We start from the raw sequence: 20489 nt of genomic DNA on the forward strand, positions 1-20489 counted from the left end.
GAGAGCCTGCTCTGCCCTGGGACAGCTCCATTAGGATGTTCTCCTTAAGGAGCCCACACCGATGTGTCCAGATGTCTCCTCATGGACCTACCGCCCTCCAACGGGCCGTCCAGGCAGGTGGGCACGGCCATCCCACACGGCAGGTCTTCCCAGGCTTGCGGCCAGCTGCCGTGTCTCCTGCGTCTTCCTTTAAGATGGCCACATGTCTCATACTCCAGCTGCCTGCCGTTTCCCAGTCCTTCTCTCAGATCTGGCTTCGGTGGGGGCATGGTGACCAGACCCTGAGTCAGGGGTGGTCTGGTGGAAAGACGCTGGGTTTTGGAGTCAAGTAAACCTGAGTTCGGATCTTCTGCCCTTTGTGAGTGGGTGGCCTGGATTAAGCTATTTAGCACCTCTGGGCTTCGGTTTCCTGTCTTCCTGCTCAGGGGGGTGGCCCGTGCCCCAGCAGCCGGGTGTCACCAGGGAACTTGTTAGAAACGCAGGCGCTTGAGCACCGCTGAGACCTGCTGAGTCAGCATCTGCCCTGTATCGAGATTCCCAGGAGCCATCTGGAAGACGGGCGCCAGAGAACTGGGAGGAGAGGGGTGGCTGGCGAGACCATGCCTCTTTCCTTGGATGTTCTGTTTCCACAAAATCACCTCAGCATTTCAGCAGAACCAGCCCAAAGCTGACAGCTCATTACCGGGCATAACCAGCCCCTGGGCTTTTAATGCAAACTTGTTGTCAAGACGTGCCTTTGTCCTCCAATGTTTGTGTAGTTGTTTTGAATCCACAGGAAGGACTATTTTTATTCCTATAAGTATATATGTATACACACACAGAGATTTATGGAGCTGTAGTTCACGTATCATGTAATTACCCATTTAAAGCATACAGTTCAGTGGTTTTTAGTGTATTCACAGAGTTGTGCATCTCTCACCACACTTAATTTTCATTACCCTTAAAAGAAACCGACTCCAATTCCCTACCCGCCTCAGCCTTAGGCAACCTCTTCTGTTTCTACAGATCTGCCTATTCTGGACAGTTCCTGTGAATGGACTCATCCAATGTGTGGACTTGTGCATCTGACTTTCTTCATTCATAATGCCTTCAGGGATTATCCATGTTTTAGCATCTTTTAGTACTGCATTTACTTTTTATGGCTGAATATTATTTCACTGTATGGATTTGCCACCTTTTGTTTATCTGTTTACTGACTGATGGACATTTGGGTTGTTCCCACCGTAATGCTGCTGTGAAAATTCTTACACACGCTTTTGTGTAGATGTATGTGCATATATCTTCTCAAGTTTTTTTTTTTTTTTCTTTAGATTAATACCCAGAATTATTACCCAGAATTGGGATAGCTGAATCATGGGGTAGTAATGTTTGAAAAAAATTTAAGGGACCCCCCCCCATACTGTTTTTCATCATGACTGCATCTCCACCAATTTACATCTCCACCAACAGTGCACGAAGTTTCCCTTTTCTGCACATCCTCAGCAACACTCACAATCTCTTGACTTTTGGGTAATAACCATTCTAACAGATGTGAGGTGATATTTCATTATGGTTCTGGTTTGTATTTCTCTGATTATTAGTGATGTTAAGCACTTTTTTGTGTACCTGTTGGCCATCTGTATGTCTTTGGAAAATGTCTGTTCAGATGAAATGTGTTTTGAGATCCAGTTTCCAGGGTGTGGAAGTGGGTGGTTTCCCACAGCATCAAGTAGGTCTCTAGACACCAGCTGGATGTTCTTCTGTTCAACTCAATTCGGACACTACCTGGAGAGACCACCGAAGTCTACAGGTTAAGGTGTCAGTCCTACCAGACTCCCCTGCTCCCCCCTTTAGGTGCCAGTCTCAAGCCCATGCAGTTCCTTCTCTGACTGGTTATAAGCCAGAGGTTTGCGTGATTCTATGCCTCCACGTGTTCACCAGCCCAGAATCTCTCTGAACCCAGTCCTTTTGGATTTTTATAGGAGCTTCATTACATAGTCATGATTGATTAAATCACCAACTGTTGGCAACTGATTAAACCTCTAAGCTCTCTCCCCCTGGACGTTGGGGGATGTGACCAAAAATTCAAGCTCTCTAATCACATGGTTGGTTCTCCTGGCAACCAGGTCCTATCCTTGCAATCCTCGTGTGTGTTAGTCACTCAGTCGTGTCTGATTCTTTGTGACCCTATGGACTGTAGCCTGCCAGGTTCCTCTGACTATGGAATTGTCCAGGCAAGAATAGTGAAGTAGGTAGCCATTTCCTTCCCCAGGGGATCTTTCTGACCCAGGGATCGGGCCCAGGTCTCCTGCACTGCAGGCAGATGGTTTACCATATAAGCCATGAGGGAAGCCCAGGTCCCATCCTTGATATGATGATAAGTCACCTCAGTCATGTTCGACTCTGTGCGACCCTATGGACAGCAGCCCACCAGGCTCCCCCATCCACAGGATTCTCCAGGCAAGAATACTGGAGTGGGCTGCCATTTCCTTCTCTAATGCATGAAAGTGAAAAGTGAAATGGAAGTCGCTCAGTCGTGTCCAACTCCTGGCGACTCCATGGACTGCAGCCTACCAGGCTCCTCCATCTGTGGGATTTTCCAGGCAAGAGCACTGGAGTGGGGTGCCATTGCCTTCTCCAGATCCCATCCTTCAGTTCAGTTCAGTTGCTCAGTTGTGTCCAACTCTTTGCAACCCCATGAATCGCAGCACGCCAGGCCTCCCTGTCCATCACCACTCCTGGAGTTTACTCAAACTCATGTCCATCGAGTCGGTGGTGCCATCCAGCCATCTCATCCTCTGTTGACCCCCTTTCCTCCTGCCCCCAATCCCTCCCAGCATCGGGGTCTTTTCCAATGAATCAACTCTTCGCATGAGGTGGCCAAAGTACTGGAGTTTCAGCTTCAGGATCAGTCCTTCCAAAGAACACCCAGGACTGATCTCCTTAGGATGGACTGGTTGGATCTCCTTGTAGTCCAAGGGACTCTCAAGAGTCTTTTCCAACGCCACAGTTCAAAAGCATCAATTTTTTGGCACTCAGCTTTCTTTATAGTCCAACTCTCACATCCATACATGACTACTGGAAAAACCATAGCCTTGACTAGACAGACCTTTATTGGCAAAGTAATGTCTCTGCTTTTTAATGTGCTATCTAGGTTGGTCATAACTTTCCTTCCAAAGAGTAAGAGTCTTAATTTCATGGCTGCAATCACCATCTGCAGTGATTTTGGAGCCCCCCCAAAATAAAGTCTGACACTGCTTCCACTGTTTCCCCATCTATTTCCCATGAAGAGATGGGACCAGATGCCATGATCTTAGTTTTCCGAATGTTGAGCTTTAAGCCAACTTTTTCACTCTCCTCTTTCACTTACATCAAGAGGCTTTTTAGTTCCTCTTCACTTTCTGCCATAAGGGTGGTGTCATCTGCATATCTGAGGTTATTGATATTTCTCCCGGCAATCTTGATTCCAGCTTGTGCTTCATCCAGCCCAGCGTTTCTCATGATCTACTCTGCATATAAGTTAAATAAGCAGGGTGACAACATACAGCCTTGACGTACTCCTTTTCCTATTTGGAACCAGTCTGTTGGTCCATGTCCAGTTCTAACTGTTGCTTCCTGACCTGCATATAGGTTTCTCAAGAGGTGGGTCAGGTGGTCTGGTATTCCTATCTCTTTCAGAATTTCCACAGTTTATTGTGATCCACACAGTCAAAGGCTTTGGTGTAGTCAATAAAGCAGAAATAGATGTTTTTCTGGAACTCTCTTGCTTTTTGGATGATCTAGCGGATGTTGGAAATTTGGTCTCTGGTTCCTCTGCCTTTTCTAAATCCAGCTTGAACATCTGGAAGTTCACGTATTGCTGAAGCCTGGCTTCGAGAATTTTGAGCATTACTTTACTAGCGTGTGAGATGAGTGCAACTGTGCAGTAGTGTGAGCATTATTTGGGATTGCCTTTCTTTGGGATTGGAATGAAAACTGACCTTTTCCAGTCCTGGGGCCACTGCTGAGTTTTCCAAATTTGCTGGCATATTGAGTGCAGCACTTTCACAGCATCTTCTTTCAGAATTTGAAATAGCTTAACTGGAATTCCATCACCTCCACTAGCTTTGTTCGTAGTGATGCTTTCTAAGGCCCACCTGACTTCACATTCCAGGATGTCTGGCTCTAGGTGAGTGGTCACACCATCGTGATTATCTGGGTCATGAATATCTTTTTGTATAGTCCTTCTGTGTATTCTTGCCACCTCTTCTTAATATCTTCTGCTTCTGTTAGGTCCATACCATTTCTGTCCTTTATTGAGCCCATCTTTGCATGAAATGTTCCCTTGGTATCTCTAATTTTCTTGGTGAGATCTCTAGTCTTTCCCATTCTGTTGTTTTCCTCTATTTCTTTGCATTGATTGCTGAGGAAGGCTTTCTTATCTCTCCTGGCTATTCTTTGGAACTCTGCATTCAAATGGGAATATCTTTCCTTTTCTCCTTTGCTTTTCGCTTCTCTTCTTCTCACAGCTATTTGTAAGGCCTCCTCAGACAACCATTTTGCCTTTTTGCATTTCTTTTCCATGGGGATGGTCTTGATCCCTGTCTCCTGTACAATGTCACGAACCTCCGTCCATAGTTCATCAGGCACTCTGTCTATCAGATCTAGTCCCTTAAATCTATTTCTCACTTCCCCGTATAGTCATAAGGGATTTGATTTAGGTCATACTTGAATGGTCTAGTGGTTTTCCTTACTTTCTTCAATTTAAGTCTGAATTTGGCAATAAGGAGTTCGTCCTTAGGTGGGTCCAAAAATCACCTCATTAATATAATAAGCGACACCTTCCCTGCTCTCAGGGCTTCCTTGATAGCACAGTTGGTAAAGAATCCACCTGCAATACAGGAGACCCCAGTTTGATTCCTGGGTCAGGAAGATCCGCTGGAGAAGGGATCGCCTACCCACTCCAGTATTCTCGGGCTTCCCTTGTGGCTCAGCTGGTAAAGAATCTGCCTCCAATGCGGGAGACCTGGGTTCAGTCCCTTGGTTGGGAAGATCCTCTGGAGAAGGCAAAGGCTACTCACTCCAGTATTCTGGCCTGGGGAATTCCTGGGTTGCAAAGAGTCGGACACAACTGAGTGCCTTTCACTCACTCACTCCCAGCTCTCATCACTTAAGAAGTTTCAAGGAAAAAAAAAAAAAGAAGTTTCAAGGATTTTAGGAGTACTGTGCCAGAAATGGGTCAAAGACCAAATATATATATGTATATATTTCTTAATGTAAACCACAGTATCACTCTGATCCTCTGCCCATTTTTTAACCACTTTATTTGCTTTATTTTTTGCTGTTGAGTTGTGTGAATTCTTTATATGTTTTAGATACAAGTCCCTTATCAGATTTATAAAAATTTTCTCCTTTTCTGTGAGTTATCTTTTTACCTTCTTGATGGTATCCTTAGAAACACAAAAGTTTAAAATATTTATATCGTATTTGTCTACTTTTTGTTGCTGTTTTGTTGCTTTTGGTGTTAAATCTAAGAAAACTTTGTATGAAGAATAAGTCCTTTCATCCAGTTACAGTAACTCTTCCTTCTGGCTCTATAGTTAATATCATATAGTTAATATAGTTCTGAAGGTGTGCATTCTTTATTCTTAATACAAGTATTTAAGAAATGCTTATTAAAATTCATTATTAGTTTATTTGTAGTCATTATACCACAAAACACATTTCCAACTCATTATTTAGTATACATTTCAAGAGACATTCAGAAAATGTCAGGAGACTTTATAATAGGTATGACGGTGATTTAGTCACTAAGTTGTGTCCAACTCTTACAACCCCATGGACTGTAGCCCACCATACCTGCAGTTAAGAATGGATGAAAATCTGGCTGCTGAAATTGAGATGACTTCTATTTCATTATTCTCCTAACACCAGCCTAGAACACTAATCAGAAAAGCCAGTTTGTCTTTTCTGGTCGTTCTTTTCTTGGGTACTTAGAGACCATCTTCCATAGTTCACTCCAGAGCATTGTGAGGCAGAGATGTTCAGGAGCCAGGCGTTAGTCCCAAGGCCTGCACCTCCGCTCACACGCCAGAGGCCTGGCTCATGCGTCTCTCTAGCACCTTGCAGCGTCTCATGCTCTAAGTGACTAGAGGTTACAGCTTCTCATTTGCAGAACTTCTGGCCCTTGAGATGTACATTCACTGAGTCTAGAGGCTTATACTTCTTTTTTTTTCCATTTATTTTTATTAGTTGGAGGCTAATTACTTTATAATATTGTAGTGGTTTTTGCCATACACTGACATGAATCAGCCATGGAGTTACACGGATTCCCCATCCCGATCCCCCCTCCCACCTCCCTCCCCACCCGATCCCTCTGGGTCTTCCCAGTGCACCAGGCCGGAGCACTTGTCTCATGCATCCAACCTGGGCTGGTGATCTGTTTCACCCTTGACAATATACATGTTTCGATGCTGTTCTCTCAAAATATCCCACCCTTGCCTTCTCCCACAGAGTCCAAAAGTCTGTTCTGTACAACTGTGTCTCTTTTTCTGTTTTGCATATAGGGTTATCGTTACCATCTTTCTAAATTCCATATATATGCGTTAGTATACTGTATTGGTCTTTATCTTTCTGGCTTACCTCACTCTGTATAATGGGCTCCAGTTTCATCCATCTCATTAGAACTGATTCAAATGAATTCTTTTTAATGGCTGAGTAATATTCCATGGTGTATATGTACCACAGCTTCCTTATCCATTCATCTGCTGATGGGCATCTAGGTTGCTTCCATGTCCTGGCTATTATAAACAGTGCTGCGATGAACATTGGGGTGCACGTGTCTCTTTCAGATCTGGTTTCCTCAGTGTGTATGCCCAGGAGTGGGATTGCTGGGTCATATGGCAGTTCCATTTCCAGTTTTTTAAGGAATCTGCACACTGTTCTCCATAGTGGCTGTACTAGTTTGCATTCCCACCAACAGTGTAAGAGGGTTCCCTTTTCTCCACACCCTCTCCAGCATTTATTGCTTGTAGACTTTTGGATAGCAGCCATCCTGACTGGCGTGTAAAAGCAGCTAATGCAGTCCATTGCCTTTCCACTATTTCCAGCTGCCCACTCCTAATTTGGAGGCCTTCACCTTCCCAGTGAAGAGCCTCCTGGTAACTCAGTCGGTAAAGAATCTGCCTGCAATGCAGGAGACCTGGGTTCAATCTCTGGGTTGGGAAGATCCCCTGGAGAGGGAAATGGCAACCCACTCCAGTATTCTTGCCTGGGAAATCCCATGGACAGAGGAGCCTGGCGGGCTACAGTCCGTGGGGTCGCATGCACCAGACACGCCTTGGCGACTACACCACCGTTGTCACCTTTCCAGTGAAGAGGCTTCCCTGTGGCCCTTAGCGCCTCTGGCTAAGGTGTGTTTCTGCCTCTCTCCTCTGTCTGAACAGCCTCCCCAGGGAGCTCTCCTGTCTCCCTGACCGTCTGCCTGGCCTGCCTGAACTTCCTCCCTCCCTGCCCGGTTTCTCATACTTTGATCTTACAGGACTGTGCTGGGCCTGGGGACCTTGGCCGTACGGGGCCCTCTTCTACCCTTGATGCTCGCCCTTTTTAGCGTTTGCCGTTTCTGATGGAAGCTCTCTGAGGGCTCCTAGGCCACGTGGAAACTTTTCCTAGATGATCTCCTCCTATTTTCCTTGTCAGGAAACTTGTCAGACTTTTTTTCAGCTCTCCTGACAATATCTGTTTGTTTGTTGTCTTTTTTCCTCCCTTATAAAACCTAGTAGTTGATGCTTAGAAGGCAGGACAAAGAAAGTCCAGAGGCTGATTAAAAATGGCAGTCTGTAACTGAGTCACATGTCAGAGACCCAATGCTGCAGTGCTACAGAAGTTTCCAGAATAAGGGGACTCTTGAGTATTGTGAGGTGTAGGAGGAGCATGGAGTCCTTGTCAGGGAAGTGCCCGTCTGGCCAGTGCAGAAGGTAGGAGGCCTGAGAAGTTCTCCACTACCCGCTCACTGAGACCTCTCCTCTCTCCCAGCATCCTGCTGGCTGGTGGGCACACAGTGGGCACATAGCCATTTCTTTGCCCTGCAGGGCTGGGCACTCTGGGCCTGAAGCAGCACCCACAGAGGCACCAGGGATCCAGAGGGGAGGCCCCCCTCATCCCAGGCAGCACCCCACCTTGCGACTCTGGCCCTGAGTCTCGCTGACCCCCTTCTCTGAATGTTTTGAAGTTTACTTTCATAAAGCCTGGGAGACCCTGGTGGCTCAGACAGTAAAGAATCTGCCTGCAAAGCAGGAGACCTGGGTTTGCACTCCGGGTCAGGAAAAATCCCTAGGCTGCCCACTCCAGTGTTCTTGCCTGGAGAATCCCGTGGACAGAAGAGCCTGGCAGGCTACAGTCCATGGGGTCACAAAGAGTTGGATGCGACTGTGTGACTAGCAGTTTCACTTTTTTTCACTTTTCTTAATGCCTTCTCTATGCTGCTTGCCCCCGACTGGTGGGGAGGCCGTGCTGGGGGAGTGGGCAAGATGCCCGGTGATGTTATGGAGGCTGGGTAGGGACTGGGGCGGGAGGGAGCTTCCTTCCTTTGGATCTCAGCCCTTCGTGGAATGTCTTAGTCACCATCAGAAGAGAGGGTGGAGAGAAGGGAAGACAAGTGTTGGGGGTCCAGGAGGCTGGGGGCGCCCAGAGGAGGGGGCTGAGAGCTCACCCGATGGAAACGTCAGGGTTTGGGATGGACTGGAGCGGGCAGGAGAGGAATTCAGGAGACACTTGGGCTCTGGCCTGAATCAGTGATACTGCCCAGGATGCTGGGTGATCGGGAAGGAAAAGCTTGGGGTGAGGGCAACCTGAGCTTGTCTGCAGGGGCCTGGGGGCTGTCAGATAGGAGGTGGGGACTGGGCGTGGACCCGGTCCCAGCTGCACACCATTCTACAGCTTTTCCTGGCTCTTTCTTCCTGGAGGGAGCGGGGTGAGTTGCAGGGGAGGCGGCACGGCTGAGAAGTGGAAAGCAGGGTCCTTGAGGAGAAGGGGAGTAGGGCGGGCTGGGGGGAAAGATGTTTGTGTTTGTTACCACATGCTGGCTTCCCTGATTGGAACATCGCTCCCCCCAGCTTGCCTCCAGGACATTTTGTGACCAAGCATAACACTCATCCTTCAAATTGCTGCTAATTTATTTACGGTTTTTGGTGATTGCATGTCATGTGCACCCTGAGAAAAACAAGCAGGGAATCAAAAAATGATGATTTTTTCCTGGAAAAGCGTGCCCATTCTAGGCCTGCAGTGACAGCAAGAGCCAAGGCAAACAGTCAGCTGAAACCAGAACCGCTGAGGAGCCGCCTTCCCGGTGGCTGTCGTGGGCTGGGCGGGGATTGCGACACGGTGGGCCCAGGGCCAGGCCTTGTCTGGGCTGTGTTTGGGGCAGGTGGGTGGTGGGTCACCAAGGGTGGGCGGTGGGGGGGGAGTGAGGTGTGCCCCGAGAGGCCCAGGGAACATCTGCAGGAACGGAAGGGTCTTTCTGGGACGTTCCTCACCCCTGCGCAGGCGGCACAGGTTTTGAGCAGGAGCTGGAGGGGAAGGCCACAAGATGGGAGTGGGGATAAGAAAGTGAAGGTCGTCTCTGACTCTCTGCAACCCCATTGACTGTAGCCCACCAGGCTCCTCTGTCCATGGGATTTTCCAGGCAAGGATACTGGAGTGGGTTGCCATGCCCTTCTCCAGGGGATCTTCCTGACCCAGGGATTGAGCCCAGGTCTTCTGCATTGCAGGCAGATTCTTTACTATTTGAGTCACCAGGGAAGGGGGGGTGGGGGAGGAACTGTGAATCTCTGAGCTTCAGGGAGAGGGGACCCGGCCAGAGCAGCTTCTGGTTCCCTGGGTGTCTTGAGGGAGTCAGGCCTCCTGGTGGGTGGGAGGGATGGCGCCAAACCCAGCGCTTTTTGCAGAGTGAGCCTACAGATGTGAGTCGGTGAAGTGATTTTTGTCTCTCTGGGAAAAGCAGGCTAATATGGTGGGAGTGGAGGAGAGGCTTGCTGACTTGGTATGCGGAGAAGTAATCGCAGTTTTCCTGGCTTTGAAGTGTGATGACCCCCGCAGACTCAAGGGTCCAGGGACCACCTGGTGAGCAGCTTCCTTGGTACAGCTTCCTTTCATTCCATGAATGTTGATCTTTTATGCCTTTATGCTTGCATTTTGGATAATGTGGAGGAAGGCATCAACCTGAAATGGATCCTATCCTCCTGCCTTCTACAAGTGGGCATCCCACTTGTGTGGGCTTGACAGTTTGGGGGAAAAGAGCCTCAGAAATGCAGCCTCAATTTAAGTACCTGCTCTGCCTGGTGGCTGAGGTACCGTGTGGTTGGGCAAGCGTGGGGGGGCGTCAGGCCGCCCCCAGGTTGAGCAGGACCTGCCTTCACAGAAGCTCTAAGAGAGCTCTGTGCTGGAAATCACAGGAGTTCTGTTTTCCCTCGGCCATGATGGGTACAGATTGAAGAGCTATTTGCAGTGACAGCACTGGGTTTTGGGAACACATGTTGGCTATTGTTTGGGATTTCCTTCCTTATTCCCTGTTAATTTATGGCACTTACTGTGAGCTGGATGTCAGTGTAGGGGAAAACAGCATCCCACAAACAGAGACATGTCATTCTTACCAAGGGACTGATGGTATTTGGAAAACAGGGAAACTCCAAGGAAAATATTCTGAGTGCCAAGGATGGAGCCATTGTCTGGGCTGGGAGGTGCTTCTTTGAGTCATCTGAGGGTTTTACCACTATAGCTTGGGCTGTCTGCACTTCTCTCTGCTTCCCCAGGCCTGAGAAATGTGCTGTGCTGGCCTGGGTGCAGCCTGTGATTTTTGAAGATGCCTTTCTTAGATAGACTAGCTCCAGAGTAGGTTTCTTTTTGCCTCCAACACCCCTTAGTCCAGCTGGGCCTCAGCATCCAGGCATCCCCATCTCACTCCATCTTCCTTGAGTTAAAATCTCCACTCATGGAAACCAAGTTGCTGAAAGCAAGAAGGGCCTGAGACCCACAGGGAGGCTGATGCGGATACAAGGCAAACCAGATGTTCCCTTCTCCCTGGCAGAGAGGCGCCCGAGTTCACAGGGCGTGTGGGGAAGTGTTTTCCTTTAAGGAAGACATCTGTATGGAAATGGTAGCCCAAGTAATGCGATGTGACAGTTGCCATGTCAACTCCTGTATTTTTCCCCTCCCCTCAAATTATTGACCGGCCCAGTCGCTGTTGCATAAAAGTCATGCAATGCCTTGGAATGTGTTTATGTGCTGTCCTCTGCCAGGACTTTTCAGCATTTTTTTCCTGCGTGTATTTTGCTTTCGGGAAGATGGACTGTCACTTTGGTTTAACTGTGCTCTATTTTGGGGGAACTACATATTTCTTAGATTTGTAACAAGGCAGTGGTGGCTTAGACTCCGGAGGAGCAACCAAGGGAGGAGGGTGGGGGGCAGCAGGCAGACCTGCCTGAAGTTCCTTCAGCTGTGATGGAAGAAGTGGGGACCAGGGGCCAGTACATGAACAACTGGCAGTTATCACGGGGAGGTAAGGGGTGTGAGGGCTTCGCAGGTGGCACTAGTGGTAAAAAACCCACCTGCCAGTGCAGGAGACATAAGAGGTGAGGGTTTGATCCCTGGGTCGGGAAGACCCCCTGGAGGACGGCATGACAGCTCACCCAGTACTCTTGCCTGGAGAATCCCTTGGACAGAGGAGCCTGGTGGGCTACAGTCCATGGGGTCGCAAAGAAGCTACATAGTACGCATGCAGGGGGTGTGTGTGTTTGTGAGCTTGCATACACACACACGTGAAAACTCCTCCCTCCTGGGCTTCTGTGATGGTGTGGGGCATGGACCTTCTCTGACTCTGCTCAGCTTGGGTTGTGTATCCCACTGGCCACCCTGACCTCGCTATCTAACAGGCTTTTCAGGACAGGAACCCTCACACCTCTCCCTCATCCTCACTCCCTCCTGGTGAAGCGCCCACTTCCTTCTGCTCAAGCCTCACCTCCCCTGTCTCTTCTGCCTTAGGGCCAGATTGGCTCACAGGTGGTCTTCCCTGCCCCCCCAGGCCTCCCCTTCCCCGGCAGCTGACTGCTGAGCTCAGCCTTTCCTTACTTCTTGGCTGGATCTTCATACCCTCCCACTGTCCTCCCTGGCTGCAGCCTTAACCCACCCCCGAATCCGGTGTGATCTTCTCAAGCAATGGTTTTGTTCTTCTTAATTGCAAAAGGGCTGATTCTTCCCACCTGGGCCCAACCTCCATGTTCTCTTTGTAAACCACCACTCTGATCATGTCTCTCATTGATTGGACTCCTCCAGAGACCTATTACAATGTCAATACCTCAGCCTGCTCCCCAGGTACCCCAGCATCAGAACCTAGTCTGGCTCATGCCTATTCTTGGTACTCTGCCCCAGCCCTTCCAGGCACCTTGCTATAGTCCGAATGTCTGTGCCACCCACCAAGTTTATATGCTGAAATCTTAAACCAGGTGATAGGGTTGGGATGTGGGGCCTTTGGGATGTGCTTTGGTCTTGAGGGTGGGGCTCTTTCAAATGGGATTAGCGCCCTTACCAAAGAGACCCCAGAGTCCTTCCTTTTCCCTTCTGCCACGTAAGGACACAGTGAGAAGTTGGCTGTCTGTGACCCAGAAGGCTCTCATCAGAGCCTGACCATGATCTCAGACTTCCAGCCTCCACAAGTGTGAGAAGTAAATTTGTGTTGTCATCCATGGTGTCTGTCACAGCAGGAAGAATGGATGAAGACACAGCCCTTGAGCGGGCGTCTGATGCTGCTCACGTCTTGGGTGCTGGTCATGGCGTGTTTGGTCCTAGCCTGATGGCCTGTCTTGCTCCTGCTGAGCAGTGTCTTCTGTCCTGGCTCCCTGGTGTCAAGCGTCTGCTGCATAAATGACCGCCTCCTTCCCATCGCAAAGTGCAGGGCGAGGTTCACTGTGTTAAGATCTTTCCTGTTGGCCTCCCCTTGCTCATCAATGTCTTGCCTTGCCACCTCCTCACCGCTCCTCTCGTCTCTGTCTTCCCTACTCTTCCGACCTGAGGGCCTGGTCCTGGCTCTGTCCTCCATCTCTCTGTCCATCCTGCACCTGGAGTATAGTGGTTAGAGCCGGGCTCTGGAACCAGTGAGAGCCGGTTCGTGTCCAGTCCCAACACTGCTGTTTGCAGACACTTGACTTTGAGTTTCCTAACCCCTCTGAGCCTCACCTGAAAAAATAAAACAGCCAGGTGCTTGGTAGGTGCTTGGACATGCGGTTCTGGAGAATATTATTACTTTAAGACAGTAATAGTATCCTGTTCCTCTCCTCCTCTGAAGCATGGTGGCCGCTGATGGTCTGTAGGGTGTGGGCCCAGAGGCCTCCCTGGCCGGAGGTGCTTTATGTCCCGGGTGCTGTCTCCTCGTCCAGGTTGTAGGTGTCTTAAAAAGAGTCTAACTTGCATTCCTCTGGTGGCTTTATGATGTGCTCTGTCCACAGTAGCTACTCAGCATGTGGGTTGGATGAGCACTGTGGGCTTCAGAACTGTGGCCTCTGGAGGGCCTTGAACCACCCTGCTGCTCCCCTGTCCTCGGTGCTGGCAGATGAGGGGGCCCAGCAAGCAGGGCACATGGGCCACCGTCCCCTGCCGAGGTCACCGATCCTTGCAGAACTGCTCCTGGATCCTCCAAGTCCTTCTCAGGAGAGCTCCCCACTGCCACAGCACCCCTGTGCAAGGTGACGGGTGGCAACCAGCTCTCCCTCACCCAACTTTTAAAAGGTGATTGTTTTATTTAAAGACATTTAAATAAAAAAGGATTTAGCTCCATTGAGAAATCTTAGGCAAGGGGAAAGGTTTAAAAATCCTGGGAGCTCCTGGGCAGGTGAAAGTGTGTGCCTTGATCAGGTGTGGTGTGTCCTCACAAGCCTGGAAGGAGGAAGCAAAGAACATGATGGTCGGCTAACATGCCCCGATGGAAAAGGACCAAGCGCGGTGGGTAGGAACGTGTCCCCACTCACACTGGGAGGTGGCGGACAGGATGGTAGTGGTCAAGGTGGGGCAGAAAGGCAGACGTTTCCCATGCAAACCGGAGCAGGAAGTTTGGCAAGGGAGCTCCCAGGAAGAAACAGGGTGTTAGCATGAGCTTCCATTGTGTCCCTGACAAAAGCCAGCAAATAACCAGGGCTTTTCATACTTCTTTGGAATCCCAGAGCAACACTTGAAGCAGGTGGAGGAAGTCTTTGGAAATGACTGAAAAGCTTCAGACACTTGGAGTAAAGCAGTTGAGTGAAGTGAACTCTTTCAGCAAAACTGTGTAAAGGCAGGTTAAGAGGATGTTGAGGGCTCCATATGACAGATGGGGGACCCAAGGCAGGCCAGGGGGTGAAGGTCATGCAGCTAGTGATTGAAGAAGCTGGACTCTGAGCCCCACCTGGCGCTGAAGTCTGTCTTCTCCCTACACCAGGTCCACAGGGATGTGTCCAAAGTGCTTCATATTTCCTGATCTCTGTCGGCACTGATTTATGTTTGAGGGGTGGCGTCTGTGAAGAGTGAAAGTTATGTGTTGAGATTTATTTCTCGGCATGTGGATGTCCATTTGTTCCAGCATCATTTGTTAGAAAGACTATCTGTGTTCTGTGTTCATTTGCTCTTCCGTCATGCGTGTGTGCTCAGTCATATCTGACTCTTTGCGACCCCATGAACTGCAGCCCTCCAGGCTCCTCTGTCCATGGGATTCTGCAAGCAAGAATACTGCAGTGGGTTGCCATTTCCTTCTGCAGCTCCTCTGTCAAAGTTGACTAAATAGAAGTAGATTACATTCATGTAGGTCTGTTCCTGGGTCTACATTCTGTTCCACTGATCTGTCTGTTCTCCTGATACCATACTGTCTGGGTTACCATGATCTTGAAGTTGGGTAGTATCCATTTTCCAAGTTTGTTCTCTTCTAGTATTGTCTTTTGCCTCTCTTTGTAAACCTCAGAGTCATTTCAGGGAAATCGATAAAATAACTTCTTGGAATTTTCATTTGGATTGTATTGCATCTATAAGTCAAGTTGGGAAGAACTGGCATTTTGATACTATTGAAGCTTCCTATTCAAGAACACAGAATATCTCTTTAGTTTTTCTTTGATTTTGTTCATCAGAGCTTTGCAAATAATTTTCCTTGTATAGCTTTTATACATATTTTGTATAAAATATGCATCTCATTTTGTATAAGCCTAAGTATCTCATTTTTGGGGGGTGCTAATGTAAATGGTATTGTTTGTAGTTTCAAATTCCACTTGTCCATTGCTGGCATGTAGGGAAGTGATGGGCTTCTACACGTTAGCCATGTTTGCTGCAACCTTGCTATAATTGGTTTGCCCCTCTGCCTCTCCCATGTTTAAGCCTCGCCCAGCACGCTGCTTGAGGTGTCCTGAGTGTGGCCTTGGATCTGCACGGCTCTGTGCCTCTGCTCGAGGGTTACTCTGCCCTTGCCTGTTGTCTCTGCCTGTTCTGACGCCTTACCTGGCAATCCAGAACCTGATCTGGCCAACTTCCTGTGGACGCATTCCTAGTTCAGTTCAATTCAGCCTCTCAGTTGTGTCCGACTCTTTGCAACCCCATGGCCCCATGCCAGGCCTCCGTGTCCATCACCAACTCCCGGAGTTTACTCAAACTCATGTCCATTGAGTCAGTGATGCCATCCAACCATCTCATCCTCTGTCATCCCCTTCTCCTCCCACCTTCAATCTTTCCCAGAATCAGGGTCTTTTCTAGTGAGTCAGCTCTTCACATCAGGTGTCCAAAGTATTGGAGCTTCAGCTTCAGCATCAGTCCTTCCAATGAATATTCAGGACTGATTTCCTTTAGGATGAACTGGTTGCATCTCCTTGCAGTCCAAAGGACTCTCAAGAGTCTTCTCCAACACCACAGTTCAAAAGCATCAATTCTTCAGCCCTCAGCTTTCTTTATAGTCCAACTCTCATATCCATATGTGACTACTGGAAAAACCATAGCTTTGACTAGATGGACCTTTGTTGGCAAAGTAGTGTCTCTGCTTTTTAATATGCTGTCTAGGTTGATCATAGCTTTCCTTCTAAGGAGCAAGTGTCTTCTAATTTCCCAGCCCCTCAGCAGAACTGACCCCTCCTCTGTGTCCTCTGGACTCTGGCTCCCAGCTCGACTCTAGCGTCTATCACATCCTGCCCCATATTGCAGCAGCTTGCCTAGCTCTCTCTTCTCTGCAGGCTACCGACTCCCAGGGGCAAGGATGCAGACTTACTCAGCGGCCTCTGGGGAGCTGGGCCATTTGTGCATCTGGAAACTCAGCCCCAGCTAGTTGAATTCAGTTCATCCTGCTGAGCCTTGATGAAGCCACGCCACTGGGAGTCAGCCTCACTGTCTTAACTTGTTTGGGAAACCTTGGGGTGTCACAGAGTACAGCCCATTACTGGCATCTTCTTTGTGGTCACCTGTCATTCACGGGAGACGGGCATTAAATCAGAGCAGTGAGGCTGGCCTGTCACCCACAGTGCCCTGCCGACTGCTGTCAGCACGGCTCAGTCTTTTGCAGGGGTCCTGTCTCCCAGGTCCTGTGTGGTGGAGAGCCAGGGGCTACTGATCAGGATTCTGTTTGTCTTTTAAAACTACAGATGTGCGGTTTCTGCTTTGTGCCTCTCGGAAACTGCTGGCCCCAGTGTCTCGGGAGTGATGCCCTGAGGCTGCTCTGGGGTGGCTGCCAGTCCCCGGAGGGCCCACCTTTTGTCCTTGCTGAGCTGGAAACAGCCTCTGTTCAAGGGCTCTGCCTTGTTCCTCCTGCCTGCCTCCTCTTGACTAGGTAGCAGGCTTTTCTGATCAAAAGCTGCTGTTCTTTGGAAGGCTGATTCTTCTTCAAGAGTCATTTTTGAGACAATTCATTTTAAGCCTATTAAATTTGATCAGACTTCACCTTCATTGTTATGTATACCTAACAGCTTAAGATTAGTTTTGAAAAAAAATTCAATCTATTCTGTGACAACTTGTGTGGCTAATTAATGCTCTGCAGTGCCCCGGGAAACTTTGCAAGGCACTGCACAAACACCAAGTCGTAACACATTTCCTGTTTGAAACTGTCTCAGTATATTGAACATCTGTATTACAAATAATATGCCATATTAGTAAATGGAACATCTTTTATTGATTCACCTTGTTAAGCAGGAAAATAATCCTTATGGTTTTATAAGCCTCCTGCAAGTTCTAGTAGGTGCCATTTGGAGCATGAATTTAGTTGAATAAATGAAGGCAGATGTCAGGCATTTAATTGGCTCTTCTCTCCCTCAGTCGGCTCTATCAATTTTGGAACTATTGTTGGAGAAGACAAAATTCACCACTGGTATGAAACTGACAGTGAATTAGACGCTATTGGGTTTTGGAAAGAAGGAACTGGCTGTGCAGAGTTAGTGCTCAATAATAGCTAATGTCATCACTTGGTCTTAAGTTCCTCCAAGAGCAGAGAGCAATAGGGAGGAAGATGGTGGCAGCTTAACTCAATTGCCTCAAAAAATTTATTTTAAAGTCTTGAGCCTGATGTTAAATGTTCAAGGGACTTTTGTTTTCTACTCTGGGTTGTTTTCCTTCAATTTTCCAACTAAAAAGATTTGACTGGGAAGATGTATTTTTTTTATCTTGTGGCTCCTGGACCCCTGGGGGCTCAGATACCTGTCTTGAGAAGCAGGTATAAAAATGGCAATAAAAGTAGTATAAAAAGATAGTGGAGGAGGACTAAACTATGGTACATTCAGACAATGGAATATTTTAGCACTGAATACAGTGCTGAAAATAATTTTGAGCTGTGAAATATCTATGTCTTTATGAAAAGACACATGTACTCAGTCGTGTCTGACTCTTTGTGACCCCTTAGACTGTAGCCCCCCCAGGCTGCTCTTGTCCATGGAATTTTTCAGGTGAGAATACTGGAGTGGGTAGCTGTGCCCTCCTCCAGGGGATCTTCCTGACCCAGGGATGGAACATGCGTGTCTTGTGTCTCCCACATTGGCAGGCAGATTCTTGACCACTAGCGCGAACAGACATGTGAAAGTGAAAGTTGCTCAGTCATGTCCAACTCTATACAGCCCATGGAATTCTCCAGGTCAGAATACTGGAGTGGGTAGCCTTTCCCTTCTCCAGGGGATCTTCCCAACCCAGGGATCGAACCCAGGTCTCCCGCATTGCAGGCAGATTTTTTTATCAGCTGAGCCAGAAGGGAAGCCCAAGAATACTGGAGTGGGTAGCCTATCCCTTCTTCAGGGGATCTTCCCCATCCAGGAATTGAACTGGGGTCTCCTGCATTGTAGGTGGATTCTTTACCAACTGATCTGTGAGAGAAGCCCTGTGAACAGACATAGAGCAACCTTAAAAGCATTTCACAGTTAGTTCAGTCAATCAGTCATGTCTGGCTCTTTGCGACCCCGTGGACTGTGGCACGCCAGGCTTCCCTGTCCATCCAACTCCCGGAGCTTCCTCAAACTCATGTCCATCGAGTCAGTGATGCCATCCAACCATCTCATCCTCTGTCGTCCTCTTCTCCTCCCACCTTCAATCTTTCCCAGCATCAGGGTCTTTTCCAATGAGTCAGTTCTTTGCTTCAGGAAGAAACTAATCTGAAAACTCTATATACTGTATGACTCCAACTCTATGACCTTCTGGAAAAGGCAAAACTATGGAGACAGAAAAAAGATCAGTGGTTGCCAGGGGTAGGAGGTAGTAAGAAGGGATGAGCAGGCAGAGCACAGAGAACTTTAAGGGCAACAAAAATACTCTGTGTGATATTGTAGTGATAGGTACGTGTGATGAGACATTTGTCCAAACCCATAGAATGTACAAGAGTGAACCCTGATGGAAACCTTGGGTGATCATGAAGTGTCAGTTTAGGTCCATGGGTTGTAACAAATGTCCCAGGCTGGTGGGGGATGATGATAACAAGGGTTGTGTGTCGGGGGAGGGGGAATATGAGAAATCTCTGTTCGCTCCTCTCAATTTTGCCATGAACCTAAAACTTGCCTCCTGTTTCAAAGCCCTCAACGTGCTTTTTAAAATAATTGTGTTTGTTTATTTTTGGCCGTGCTGGGTCTCTGTTGCTGCGTGGGCTTTTCTCCAGTTGCGGAGAGCGGGGGCTGCTCGCGTTGTGGTGCGCAGGCTTCTCATTGCGGTGGCTTCTCCCGTTGCAGATCGTGGGCTCCTGGGCATGCAGGCTTCAGTAGCTACAGCACAGGGGCTCAGTGGTTGTGGCTTCCGGGCTCCAGAGCACAGGCTCACTAGCTGTGGAGCAGGGGCTTATTTGCTCTGCAGCATTTGGGGTCTTCCTGGATCAGGGAGCAAACCCCATGTCTCCTGCATTGGCGGGCAGACTCTTTACCACTGAACCACCAGGGAAGCCCTAAAACTTCTTTTAAAAACAATCTTTAAAAAAAAAGCCAGAAAGCAGCCAAGGTGATTTTAGTGTTTTAAAATGTGATTTTTTTTAAGCCAGGAAAGGAGAGCTGCCCTGTTGGGAGATAAGTAGCGGAGGCCGTGACTGGATTTGCCTTCGGAGCAGCCCCTCAGGATGGAAAGATTGGCAGGGGAGACTGGGACAGGGGACCAGGTGGGGACAGACCAGCGGGCATCCGGGGCTCTGGAGGGGGTGGATCCTGTCGGGAGGCAGCAGGTGGAATGATGGGACCCAGCGGCTGCAGCAGGAGCAGGGAGGAACTGGTGTGTTAATAGCAGATGCTGAGGGCTCCTACCTGCCTAGCCCTGTGCTGGGTGTTTCACATCTGATCCTCATCCGAACTTGTCAGCCACCTTGGCTCATCAGCCTGGGTAGTTCCGATGAGACAGCTGGGGCCTGGTGAGATTGAGGGTGTTCCAGGATCACCTCTACTAAGCAGCAGGTGTTGGTCGCTCAGTCATGTCTGACTCTTCGCAAACCCATGGACTGTAGCCTGCCACGCTTCTCTGTCAATGGTATTCTCCAGGCAAGAAGACTGCAGTGGGTAACCATTCCCTTCTCCGGGGGAGCTTCCTGACCCAGGGGTCAAACTCAGGTCTCCTGCCTTGCAGGTGGATTCTTTATTGTCTGAGCCTCCAGGGAAGCCCCCATGTCCAAACTCAGAGTGAAAAAAATAAAAATAAATAAAAAAAAACAAACTCAGAGTGGGTGGAATCAACAGGTCTCAGTGACTGTCTCAGGGCGTGGGGGCAGGAGTGGGGTGGGAGAGATGTCTCTATCCTCCGTCTCCTTTAGGTCCTAGCCCCAGAGTTCTCTTACACAAAGACGCCCACCACCCCTGCACAATTTGCCACGTCTACAACTGACCCATCTTCAGCCTCTTGGAAAGAGCATTAAGCTTGGAGTCCCGGGTCTGAGGGGTGGACCTGACCTCAGCCCTCCTTGCTGATTGCCTTTCCTGCTCAGAATGTCTGTGTCCTCAGAAGAATGCAGATGTCAATTTCATCGTGAGAATGAAAGAAAAGCATGTAAAAGAAACCAATGCCAAACCCAGCACCCTGGATAATGAGGGGTCATTCCATGT

At 48.7% G+C, this 20489-nt stretch overlaps 1 protein-coding gene across 1 annotated transcript in view; it reads left to right on the forward strand.

Annotated features, from left to right (window-relative positions):
• LOC122706929 (protein FAM169B-like) overlaps window positions 1–20489 on the forward strand; it is an 88952-nt gene that overhangs the window by 27906 nt on the left and 40557 nt on the right. The gene's annotated exons all lie outside the window — the stretch shown is intronic.

This window comes from Cervus elaphus, chromosome 13 (assembly GCF_910594005.1).
Source record: "Cervus elaphus chromosome 13, mCerEla1.1, whole genome shotgun sequence".
Classification (NCBI taxonomy): domain Eukaryota; kingdom Metazoa; phylum Chordata; class Mammalia; order Artiodactyla; family Cervidae; genus Cervus; species Cervus elaphus.